At 45.6% G+C, this 13,603-nt stretch overlaps 1 protein-coding gene across 1 annotated transcript in view; it reads left to right on the forward strand.

The window, feature by feature from the left end:
- LOC138569453 (metalloproteinase inhibitor 1-like) overlaps positions 1-13,603 on the forward strand; it is a 385,026-nt gene that overhangs the window by 112,680 nt on the left and 258,743 nt on the right. The window lies entirely within an intron of this gene.

A 13,603-nucleotide genomic window follows, 5' to 3' on the forward strand; every position in this document is an offset into this window, starting at 1 on the left:
CTGCCTTATCGTCCACTACGCTATTGCGCATCCCATACTATTCATATCAATCATTGCATTCTCGCCATGGCCCCTGTCCGAAGGACATTAAACAATAGAACATTATATCTGCAGTCAGACCTGTGGGCGTCTCCTCGTCGCTAGCTGAAAACCGAAAGCGCTGTCCTTCGAATTCCTCATTTGCAACATCACGTCGAAAAGGCATCTGTGACCGCTTGAAATCACAAATCCATCCATGTAGTGCGGCAGTGTGTGAAAATGGCAACTGGCTTCACTCACAAATGGGACGCCCCGCCCGTCGGTGAACCTCGGTACAGTGCTGCATGAGGGTCCACCGTCAATCGAGTACTACATTCCAATGACCCTTCACAAGTTTGTTCGCGACTGCAAAGATAGTATGTGAAACAATGGGATCATAGCAGAATGAACATATGAACCAATATTTCACTGCCATCGGGATTAAATACATGATTGTAATAGCAAGATGCCATGCGTCGAATTGCAGCGTTGTGTGCGGGACGTGCTCGCCCAAAGGGGATTGCAGCTTGCACAGGTGGAATGAATCACCACAGGTGGAGGCTATACAGCCTGAAAACACATAAATTGCACACCCAACCCCCTCCCACAACCACACCCACTCCAAAATGCTACCGGCAGGACTAGCGATGTTGGCCCTGGGGGACCTGATAGCACTGCAAGTACTCCAACTTCAAGAAGAAGACGAACACCAACTACTACAACAACCGGCCGCACAGAGGAGACGCAGGAGGAGGAGGAGGGCGAGGCAGAGCCAGCAAGGCCCACCAGCACAGCCACTACCACCACGCAGGCAGCCCGCAATCCCACGCCTCCGAGCACATCCGTTCAACCTCACTGATGAGCAGATCCACACCCTCTACCGTTTGGACCGGGACACCATAACCGCCATTGTGGACATGACACACGCTGACCTGGTCAGCATGATAGATAGCCCAACCGCCATCCCACCGCTACTGAAGGTGGTGTCTGTACTCCACTTCCTGGCCACAGGCACCTACCAGCACACAGTCGGACAGTTGCATGGCATTTCACAGCCACTGTTGTCACGGACACTATTGCAAGTGCTCGATGCCCTCCTGAAGCACACAGACGACTACATCTCTCTACCACGCTCGGAGCAGGAAATTACGAACACAAAAGTGGGATTCCATGCACTTGCCGGCATACCGGGTTGCATTGGTGCCATCGACTGCACCCATGTGGAATTGGTTGTCCCACATGCCATGGAGGTCCAGTACCGCAACCGAAAACAATATCATTCTCTTAATGTACAAATGGTGTGTGACTCCAACAGGATCATTACACATTGTTGTGCCCGATTTCCTGGATCAACCCATGATTCTATGGTCTTGAGGAACTGTACAATACCACGCTACATGGAGCGACACACAGGGAACAGATCCTGGCTACTCGGTGAGTCTCATTTCATGCATGATAATGTGGGGTATGTGATGCGGCAATGACCTGGCAGGAAGGGGGGGGGGTGCGTACGTAGCAATGTCATTCCACAAACATCCTTTATTGTCCACATACAGGTGATGCCGGGTATCCACTGAAGAGATGGCTCCTTACACCACTCCGGAACCCACAGAACCAGCATGAGGAGGACTACAACCATGCCCACTCACGTACCCGTGTAGTCATAGAATAGGCATTCGGCCTACTGAAGACTCGTTTCCGCTGCCTCAGCAGGTCTGGCGGGGCACTCCTGTACCGCCATGAGAGGGTTGCAAAGATGGTCATGGCATGTGTCATGCTACACAACATGTGCGTACGTAGAAATGTGCCCATGCCCCTGACGCAGAACTGCAAGCACCTGAAGATGGTCATGATGAGGGTGGGGATGTGGCAGCACCTCAAGGAGTCCGCGAGGCACAGGAGGGCCGTGAAATTCGTCAGATTCTCATAGATTCATGCTTCTAGCACTCACGCCTGGTGGCTGATACATGGACACGGGACTTGTGGCACTGTGTGTGTCTGGAACATGCACAATATGGACTGTACGCCTATAAAGGCCTCGTACACAAAGATCAATGTCCACACATCTCATTGGATGATTGTGCAATGTTTATAGCATATGTGAAATTATGTTACACACCCCATCGACCCGCCACCCAAGTGAGCCCAACACACCCCCTCCACCCTCCTACCTCCCCCCCGAACACCAGTGTCCAAAGATGCTCATTGTCAGTGGGCAGACGCTATTGCAAGCCCCCTCTCCGGGTATCAGGGGCACCCCTGCCTGTGGAGCGCAGGTTCCTCCCAGATCTACGTTGGGGGCTGCCCTGGACGGAACTTGCAACGGATGATGTCTCTGCCTGCTCACGTCCATGCATGTCCCTAAGGGTTTGTGAGAGCTCAGTGAGCACACGGCGCACAGCGGCAAGTTCAGCACATACGTCTTTGGACGTCGCATGCAGTTCCCCCCTCAGGCTCTCAGTGCTTCTCTCCATTTGTGCCCTTAGTGTCTCTGTACTTCTCTCCATTTCTGCCCTAAGTGTCTCAGTTGATGTTTCTATGGCTGCCTTAGTACCCCCACATTCATCAGCATGGTCCTTGAGGAGCGTGGCCAGTTGCTGCTGTTGCACGATCACCTGGTCGAGGGACTGTTGCCTCAGCTGTGCCATGGCCATTTGCGGTGGTGTCACAGAGGGGCTGATCACCTCATGTTGCCTTGCCACAGGGCTTGTGGGGGATGGCCAGTCGTCGTCTTGTGGGTGCCCCTGCATGGTTTCCTCATGGTGTACGGGATGAAACAAACAGGGGGATTGAGACAGGTCATGGATGGATCCTACATCGACATCACCGTTGTCTGTGTCGGAGCATGCTGGCATTAATGCAGTGTCACCTATGGTGATGCTGCCACCAGAAGCAGTGCCTTCTGTGGCATCCATTGGGGGGACCTGTGGTGGTGCTGTTGTGGGCATGCTGGCTGCTGGGGTGCCTGTTGAAGTCCCCTCCTGTGTGCTGCCACTTGATTTGTGCTGCTGCCGTGTCTTGATCCGTGCAGCTGAGGTGGAGGGTCTTTGGCCGTTGGTCTTGGCCCTCTTTGCAGGTGTGCTGGTAGGGGTGTCCTGGAGCTCGTCGTTTGAATCGGACCCTGTGGTGGAGTAAAGGAGGGCGAGCGTTAATAATGGGTCTGTGGAAATTGGAATGGCAATGTATCACATGCATTGGGGTGGTACCTGAGGGTGATTTGGGTCAGGGCCTTGGAGGTGGTTTCATTTTTGTGTGGATTGAGGATGCAGTTGTTTTGCAGCCTGCAGTTAGGGTGTGCCTGCTGCACGTGTAGAGGGTGTTTTTAGGATTTTTAATTATTTATGTATTTAATGTGACTTTTAAAGTGCGCTATCAGGCCAATGTATGTGGACGTTCTCCTGGCCATGTGTTTCTGTTGCACTATGTGGACACATGGTACTTCACATGATTGGACATTGTGGATTTAGCATTGTTTTATTTGGGCCACCTACCTGATTCTTCGGATGTCTGCACTCCTTTCTCCATCCCTCCGACTCCCTCTATACTCTCCATTCCAATGGTGGAGGCACAGATTTCTTCCCAGGGGGTCAACTTGATGGGTGATTCCGATCCTCCCCCGGTAGCTGTGGCAATGTTACGGTTGGCGGATAGTATGCTCCGTACGCGTATCCGCAAGTCGTCCCATCGCTTTCTGCATTGCTGTGGGTTGCGGGGTGCGGTCCCCACCGTCCTTACCCGCTGTGCCACCAGGGCCCATATGGCCTTCTTGTTCGCAAGTGCCGCCCTGGTCATTTGCGTCGAGAAGACGACGGCAGCATTCTCCTGGAGGGTCTCTGTGAGCACGGTGAGTTCCTCACGGGAGAAGTGGACCTGCCGTTTGCGGTCGCACGCTTTTTTCGCTACTTTTCCCATTTTTATTGTTTTCACTAGGGTGGATGACGGGTTGGGATGTGTCTCAGGGTAGTATTTTTAATGGTTGTGTGGGAATTCTGATTTTATAGGTGTACGGCGTGCTGTTTCCCGTTCCGGGACCATGTTTTTGCTTCCGTTTCCGTATATTTACGGTCACCGTATTTTCCGATTGCTGCTCATTACGGTGACCGCTATGATGGGTGGCGGAATTGCACCTAGGGTGCCGTACGACGGCGGTGAGGGGCGTTTTGGGGACATTTCCGCCATCGCGGACTTTGCACTTCCGCCATGGCGTAGTGCTCGTGCCCGATGGGTCGGAATTAGCCGCACTTTACTCCATCGTGCAATGGCGGAAACGCTATTTACGCTATGGCGGTCAGGTCAGTTACTTTCCGCCAGGGTCGTAATGAGGGCCTTGGTGTTGTATGTAGTCACACATGTGAGTTTCTTTCTGCCTCTCTGGATGTAAACCAAGCTCTTTTCATTGAATGTGTGATACGTTTCATCGGATATCTCCTCTCCTTTAGGTTAGACCTGAGGTTCCCTGTATGTTCCTAGTAATCTTTCAGAGATGTACAGTTGCACCTAAGATGCAAGAGCTGCCCATACGGTAGATTCTCCTTAAGGTCCCTGGGGTGAAAACTGGAGAAGTGTAGAGTAGTATTCCTGTCTGTCATCTTTTTGTATAGTGAACAGCTCAGGACTCCTCCTCCTGCTTTCATAACAAGGTCCAGAAAGTGTATTGTATGGTGGTCATACTCCATTGTGAACTTAATCATGGCATGACATCCATTCAGCCACAGCAGAAAGTTGAGGAGTGATTCCTCGGACCCTGACCAGGTGAACACAATGTTTTCAATGTAACAAAACTAATTTGATATTAATGGTTGAAATGAGTTATTTTCACAGAGTACAAATTCCTCTTTGAATGATGCCATAAACAATATTGCCAAAATCGGTGCAAAGCCCGCACCCATGGCAGTCCCTCATGTTTGAACATAGAACTGGTTGGCATGTTGGAAATGTTTCTTTTCAGCGCTATCCTCATAAGTTCCAGAATAAGCTCTTGCTGTGTTGCCGCGTGCATTGGGTGAAGCCTTTATTTATTTATTTATTTATTTACTACATTTATTGCATGCCCAGATCCTGAGGTATCACGGCGTAGTTACAGACATCTTTAGCATAGAATTCAGACATAGTTACTTACATAATGTCAAATGGCAAACATTGCAGAATAGCTTTTAAAGCATAATCTGTTAGTGTACATAGGATGAGACAATACAGCAAAACATATTTATTTACTGGTTCAGTTCAGTCGAACCCAGGGTTAAGGTTGTGTGGGCCTTAGTGTGACTGAGAGAGCCTAGGGCGAGCGGCTTGACTCAGCTAGAATTGGTTAAATAACCACGTTTTTAGAGATTTTTTAAAGCCTGGGAAGGATTCCTCCTTTTTGATGTTCAGAGGGAGGGAGTTCCAGTGTTTGGGTGCAAGTATCTGGAGGCTGCTGCCTCCTGCTCTGGAACATTTGAATCGCAGGAACTGCAATAGTGCATTATTTTTGCATCTGAGAGTCCTGCTGGAGGTTTTTTCTTAATAGTGTTATTGAGGTAGATGGGGGCTCTATTGGCGAGACATTTGTGAGTAACACATAACATTTTGAAGATAATTCTGGCCTTAATAGGAAGCCAGTGAGTCTCCCTTCTGGTGTTGGATATGTGGTCAGATTTTTTATTCCTAATGCAGCCCGCAATGCTTTATTCTGCATTAGTTGAAGTTTACTAAGGTTAGTATTGGACGTACCTAGTAGTAGAGCATTACAATAATCTAGTTTTGATAGAATCAATGCTCTGGCCAGGTTAATACAGTTGATAGGTGAGAGGAATTTGTGGCTTAAGGTGATTAGTTTGGAAGTATTTGATGTAGAGGATGCCAATGCCGATATATATTTGACCATAGTGAGGTTGGCATTTAGGTATACTCAAAGTTTTAACTTGTTTAAGAACTGGAATCCGTGTGCCGTCTATATTGATTGCTGAATAGTCTGGGTGAAGGGTGCCTGTTTTGTATTGGGAACCGACGGTGAGAATCTCTGTCTTCTCATCGTTAAGGCAAAGGCTTTTTAGGGCCATCCAATATTGGATAATAGCATAAACTTTATTGATGATCAGAGTGTCTTGGTCATAATTCACAGAGATAGAAATACGCATCTGGGTGTCATCTGCAAAGTTAGTGTAGATGACACCAATATCATCGAATGCTGAGAAGAGGAGCTTCATATAGGCATTATAAAGGATTGGAGAGAGGCAAGAGCCTTTCGTAACACCACTGGGGACTGCTATGGTGTTGCCGGCATCTTTGCCAATTGAGACTCTGGATGTGTGTTCATCTAGGAAGGATTTTACCCAGAGAGTAGCATTTTTTGAGAAACTAAAGTCTTTGGCTAGAGTGGCGCATAGTTTATCGTGACTTACAAGGTCGAAAGCTGCAGATAGATCCAACAACAGTAGAATACAGAGTTTCCCTGAGTCTCTGATGGTGTCCATCTGGATTTTTAGGGCAATGAGTGCCTTTTCCGTGCTGTGGTTCGGCCTGAATCCTGATTGTCTAGCTCCCAGGAGATGGTTTTGTTCGCGGTGGGTTTGAATTTGTGAGTATGCTATTTTGTCTATGATTTTTAGTAAAAACGGAACTGTCGATATTGGCCGGTAATTGCTGGGCACAGTACGATCAAGGGTGGTTTTATTTAGAAGCAGGGTGACCCAGGGTGACCCAGGTTTCTTTGATTTAGTACTGAAAGAGGCATTGACAAAAGTTGGTAAAGATAGGGGTGAGAGAGGAAGCACATGATTTGACTAGGTGGGCTGGGAAGTTATCCCATTTACAGTTAGAAGCTTTCAGCTTGGCTATAGTATTGTTCACTTGTTCTTGTAAAACTGGAAGGAAGTGGAACAATGGGGTGTTATGGTCATTGGAATTTGTGAGTGTTACAGTGGGCACTTTTTTCAGCTTATTTTTTTTTGGTGGTTATTTTCTTTTGTAGCAGCTCAATTTTAGAAGCTAATGCACCTTGAATAGTAGTGCACCATTCTTTGCTAGTGTCGCTGGGGGGAAATGCTAGGATAGGGTTTTCCAATTCTCTAAGGATAGTAAACAGTTCTTTTGAGTCTGAGGAGGCGTTGCTGATATGTGTGTTGTTGACATTGGCTTTATGCCGCTTTGTAGATTTTGTTTGCAGCATAGAAGGGATTTGCGGATTCTGAAGTAGGAGATTTTTTATGTAGATGTTCGAGTGAGCGTTTAATTTGCCTTAGCGATACTAACTCTTCATTGAACTAGAACGAAGATTTTTTATCAGCACGTCTTGTTTTAGTTGTGAGGGGTGCTAAGAAATCTATAGTAGTGGTAAGGCAGTTATGGTAGGTATCTGCCAAGAAGCTTGGATTATCACTAGTGATAAGGATGGTTGATAGGGCTTTGCTTAAGATGAGGTTTAGGCTCTCAACTGAGAGCTCACGGATATTTCTCATTTGATAGGTGTCCATTGTCTTGATCTTGGGGGGGCATATTATGTTGCATGTGAGGGAGAAATTCACACTATGATGATCTATCCAGACTAGTGGTGAGATGGATTCAATAGTTAGGGTGGCGTTGAGTGAAAGTATCCAGTCCAATGTCCTACCCTTGTCATGGGTGGGGGCATTCACAAGTTGTGTGAAGTGCATGTCTTTAAGGGCACTGTGGAGGGCTTCGGCTTTATGGCCTTGGCAGTCATTGAATCCTAGATTTAAGTCACTTAGAATAATACATTTTACATTGGGTTTGAAGAATCGTGCTGGTAGGAGAGATATGTCGACCTTTGTTGTCTCAATAACCTGATCTTGTGGAATGTTAGTATACAAGGATCTTATGTCCATGGTCACCAAGAATGTATAGGTAGGGTCAAATTACAGTCCCTCAAAGATTTTAATTGCCACCATAGTTTCTTTAATATAGGTCAGTGTTCCCTTACTTTTGGTTGAAGAAAGAGATCAACAACTTTCCAAAGGGGCTCCAGAATGGGGCCACAACCTAACACTATTTCAGCCGGGGGGCTTAGATGGATTCTTGTGTATTTTAGGGAGATCATAGAACATTGGAGTTCTTTGTTCAGAGTAATTAAGAAACTCATATTCCTCCTTTGCTATTCACACCTATTTGCACCGAATTGAGTGGTTTCCAATATCTCTTTCTTTATCTCAGGTGAGGGATACCTTCTTAGGGTTTGATAGCTGTCATTATCCTCCAAGAGTTCCAGGACCATGCTGTTGCACTGGGCATTATTAAACACCACTACTCCCCTTCCTTTATCTGCAGGTTTTATGGTAACCTATGGTCAGTAGCAAGTGTAGCTGCACTTGGTGGCTATATAACTGACGTTAGTTTTGTATGCTTCATCATCAAGAAACAAACATGGTTCATTGTGTACCACCAAGCCACCCGGGATAATGCTCTACTTTAGGTATTCCCAAAGGAAATGCCCATGTAATCCCGTTTGGAATGCTTTCTTTTTCAGTTTGAGCAATTCTTGCAGTATCCAGCTGCTGACTTGTCAAATAGGGATGTACCTCTTATGATGTCAGGGAGGCATTCTCTGCAATCCCAAGGGGAGAGAGCCAAGCAAGCCCAGAGAGAACGGAAGGCCAACAATAGTGTTTGCAGGCCCCCCACACTCTCCACGTGTCCTAACTGTAAACAAACAACTGAACAAATTCTGCCTCTAGACCCCTTATTTGAAGAATATCGGCATGTGGCAATAGAACAGCAAGAAGCTGTACATAAAGTATTGTTACGCTCACCTGGCTCCCACAGAGGCGTCGATCTGGACTGGACAGCTGCGGTCTCCACCAATGTGACGCGTAGGGCCGAGATGACGGACTGGACTGGCCCACCTAGCTACGTTTGCTTGGCCCGTAGGAATATTCTTCTGCGAATGGAGAAAGGGAATTAACCACCCGTGGAGTTGAGCGTAAATCCCCCCACCCCGCTGTTCTCCCCACTGATCATCTTTGATGTCCCTTCTTATAGTCTCACCTGATGGTTTGAAATGATGAGCTCTCCATCCTGCATTGAGCGCAGGGGCGCGTAGATAACCAGTTGCTTCACTGGCTCGAAGGAATTGGTGAGTTCCAGAACAATATTGACTCTGATATTCCCGGCAAGACGCCGTAAGTATGTAGTTCATAAGAGTTCAAATGCCTGACTTTCACTCTTGTCCGATTCCTTGCAGGTTGCAGCTTGACCCTACTGAAGAGTTCCTCGTGGCAACCGGTAATATTCTGGTAAGGATTTGTATTATCCAACACAGTTCGATAAAATAATGTCCATATGTAACCTGTTGCTTTCTCCCTTATTCAGGCACTGAGAGAAAGTATGAAGTCTCGGGGAATAATGCCTCCGGCGGTAAAATCAGGTAAGTCTTTTGTGGTGAGGAGGGTTCCCCTTGTTAGTCCCTTTGTTTCACCTTGCTGTCCTTTTGTTTCCCCTTAGCGGCCGGGGTTCGGCTAGGATGCAGTGGAAGCTGCGCCGACCCGTGAAGAGGAATAGTACCCCCGGTGGTAAAATCAGGTAAGTCTATGGGGGGTATTCCTCTGTGTATTCCCTTGGCACACCTTGCTGTTCTTGTCTTCTCCTTAGGTGCCGGAGTGCGGTGGGAACATGCAGGAGGATGCAGTGGAATGTGAAGATGCTGCGAAGGCCGGTGAGTTCAGCGCGGCAGTGCAGCAGGCGAGGCGACGCGCATAAAATAACTTGAAGGCTCGAAGGCGCGATGGATCGGGAATTCAGGTTAGGATCAAAAGTATTGCTCTTGTTCTAACCTTTTCTCCTTCTTTCTCCCTTTTTCTAGGAGCTCCAAACTCGAGGCGGGCGTGACAGAAGACTGGATGCAGACTTGCAGGCACAGTGAGCATTACGCTGCTGGATGCAGAATAACGCGAAGCGTGTGCTGCTCTTCGGCGTGGTTTAAATAGCCTCCAAAGTAGTCCCAGGTAAGTATTCCTCCCCAGCCCCACCCGAGTAAAAAAATAGTCCCTAGGTAAAATAGTCCCTTCCAAGCCTCTTTTGGCTTGGAGCTCTTGCAGCATGGTCTGCATCAGGTAAGTTTTAATCTATGAGCCTGGCGCCTATGGTGCCAGGACTGACTCTCCATATGAGCCTGGCGCCATAGGCGCCAGGACTGCACCCAAATAGCCCCTAGCAGGGGTTGTTGGGCTTGCTTGAGGCAACTTGATGCTTGCTTCCGGGGTTGCTGGACTTGGTCTGGGTCCCCAGGGGTAGGCATCATGACAAGTATAGGTACTTGAGAGCACCCCCGTCACTCTAAGTGTGACACATGGCTAAACTTCACCATTTTAAGTGTGACGCATGGTTAATCTTCACATTTCAGTCTAAGTGTGACGCATAGTGATTCTGCTAACCTGGAATGGTTTTAAGGGGCTCAGAGACAGTAAATACCTCTTTCTGTACCTTTTCAAGACATATCCTTTGAAAATGATCATTGCTGGAGAGTCTGTTGCCTATCCACTCCTTTCTTAAGACCCAGAGTGCCCCTTTTACAGAAAAGCCTGGAAAAGGGGCCATTATGCTTCTCGTTTCTCCACCGTGGGCTATTAGTGTTTTAATAAATGTGAGTTCATTTTAACATTGATTATAGTCTACTATACATTTTATGAAAGGTTGGATTAGACATTTCCTTTATTTTGCTATCAGGGTACTGTTGTAGTTTGGATCCTTCTTTACTAGGTCACACACCTCATGAAGAGCATAATCGGCCCTCAGCCCACATTACCATAAGAGACGAAGGAGGTAAACCTGTTGGGTAGTGCCTGTTTCACCCTTATGATTGGGACATGGCTGGTTTAGAACTAGTGTAGCACGGAGTAAGAGTTTAGAAGCCACTTCTCGTCCCAGTATTCCTACAGAGCAGTAGTCATGTCATCACACTGGGAGGCAGCGAAACACGAGATTAGAGAATGGGGATATGCTGGAAGAGATAGCAGATAGGGAGTGGGATATTCTGAGACTCCCTTTTCGCCCATTGACTTAAGAGACAACGTTATAGGTTTAGCCTATGCGGGCTGCAGTTTTGCAAAAACATGAGTAAGGAAGCAAGTCTGGTGGCCAAGTGTGGATGATCCGAATTGAGAATGTGGTGTGTTCAGTGTAAAATGAATGGCAAACGTAAACACTTTATTACACCCCCTTTTCACGCATCTGAGGTAACAGACACAATCTGGGCTAAGCTTAGGGGAATATTCAAGGTTAAGGGGACCACTCCAGTGTTTGTTATGGAAAATGTATTTATTTATTTATTGTGCATTACAGTACAAATCTGTACTTTTCACACAAAAACATAAATAAAAACAATTTTACAAATCCCTAGTAAACTTTAAAAGGACATTGCACAGTTTCATTTCATTACCTTACATTTCCCAGACACATTCCTACAATTTCACCTAGTTTAAAAATCTTCAAAGCACATAAACCTTACTCATAAATTCACATACATTACACAATACCATTAAAATCCCAAGGAACTTGCTTTTAAATGGGAAAGCATGAGTAGAGTTAGCACTATGAAATCATCAAGTTTTGCCCAAATGTGTTTGTCATGGAAGAATTCCAACTGTTGTCTCGGATAATGGGGACCCATGTCGTTAAGGGGAGATGCAGGAATTCCTGGGAGAAATGGGAATCACCTATTGTCACACTTCCTGCACCAACACGCCGATGGCATGGCAAGAGTGGACTGACTCATCAAAGGAGCCATGACTCATCAAAGAAGCCATGCAGCTGTCCGTAATCAACATACTCAATTGAAAGGAAGCTGCTAATGAAACAGTGCCCGCTAATCGGCTGGTGCCCCCTGCCATCAGTGAGAAGCACTGTTTTCTTTAAAGGAGAGGAAGTATACCCAAAACGAGAAGGGCACCCCGTTGTATGGGCAAACAAGGGCATGTAGAGGGTTTATAGTCATAATATCGAAAAAATAATGCCGAAATACAAAAATGTCGGAAAAAAATGTCGAAAACAAATAAGTCGAAAACGTATACATATAACAGAAAAAGTCAATTATTCGAAAAAAAATGTTGAAAAGAAAGTCACCAACAATGCTAACATACCAATGTAAAGTGTCATCAATAGTACCGTTTTTAAGGGGGGGGTTCCCCCCCATCCCCCCTCACCCTGAAACCCCGCAGTCACCCGCCTCCCCTCGACCGCAACAGAAACCCATTTGCTTATCTGTAAATGAAATAAACTACCTGGATTCTATAGCATATCATTTAAAGTGTTAAAAATACTCACGTTTTTGTAGAATCAATGATCCGCCATGGCGAATTCCACCAGTAGCCAAAAACACTAACCAAACAAATCCAAGGATCCCAACGTACAGAACCATCCACAGGAAAATTAAAAAAAATAAAAATCATCCAAGCAAAGTCCCAATCTGCAGTGAAAAACAGTTAAATACAGCGAAGAAAAAAAGGTGATACCCAAGAAAAAAACCACAATCCAACAAAAAAAGTCCATAGATCTGAAAAAAATCCATTACATCCATGAAATCCAGAGAAAAAAATCCATTGCATCCATGAAATCTGGTAAAAAAAATCCAAATCCTAAAGAACCAGGAACGAAGACACGGAGACCCAAACGTGACGGAAACGCTTCCAGAATGGACTTTAAAAATGGCGTCCACGCTTACGTAGACTTACGCTACCTTATGTACAAATCGATAACAAATATAAACAAAATGCACTTTCGCATTTGTAATACAATGGCGCCATCTAGTGGAAAAAACGTAAACGGATTGTTCAAAGTTAAAAAAGACTGCTACCTATTTAGTATTTATTATTTATTTATTAGCATTATTATATTTACAATAAATATTTGTTTAAACTGTATAGTTAATATATAAACTACTTTAGCAATATTCCTATTGTAATGTTAATATATAATTAATATTATTGAAAGTATGTTACAAAGTTAATGCTTAAAAAATTCAAACATGCTTAATAAAATACATATAAGTACTTACCATAGCATGTATAATTATTCAAAAATTTTTGTGTCTGAGAAAGGCGATACTGTATTCCTGCCATGCTCCGCCGCATCACAGATGGCTGCTCCACGAGCAGCCTGGTCACGCTGGGGTCCACTTTGGCATTTATTCGAAATGTGTGATTAGGCCAAGCAAAATCTTCACTTTTCAGCTGTTAATACGCTGTCAATGCCTGGTTGCATTGTATATGCAATATTTGAATACACGTGTTTAACGTATGTACCTTTTTATTTGTATGTAATGAAGAATGTAAGTCCCATAAAAGAAAAACATGTGACTCATTATTTTCTTTATTATTAAGTGTCCTCTTTCTCCGAACAATAAAGTTAATTCATTTTAACTTTCCTCGGTCTGAAGCATCCATACAGAGTCTTGGCACCAGATTCCTTGCAATCATGATTATGACATGACATATCCAAATACTAGACGTGACAGAAACATACTCATAACCTGATTATAGAATTAGCTGCCAAGTGGCCCCATGTCATAAGTGACATGTAGAGCCAATCCTGGCTTTTAACTTTGCCTGCTGGGACTTGTAGGCCCATACATACAAAGGGAAAATAAAACTACAAG

The sequence above is a fragment of the Ambystoma mexicanum genome, chromosome 2q (assembly GCF_040938575.1).
Source record: "Ambystoma mexicanum isolate Mex_15411 chromosome 2q, UKY_AmexF1_1, whole genome shotgun sequence".
Classification (NCBI taxonomy): domain Eukaryota; kingdom Metazoa; phylum Chordata; class Amphibia; order Caudata; family Ambystomatidae; genus Ambystoma; species Ambystoma mexicanum.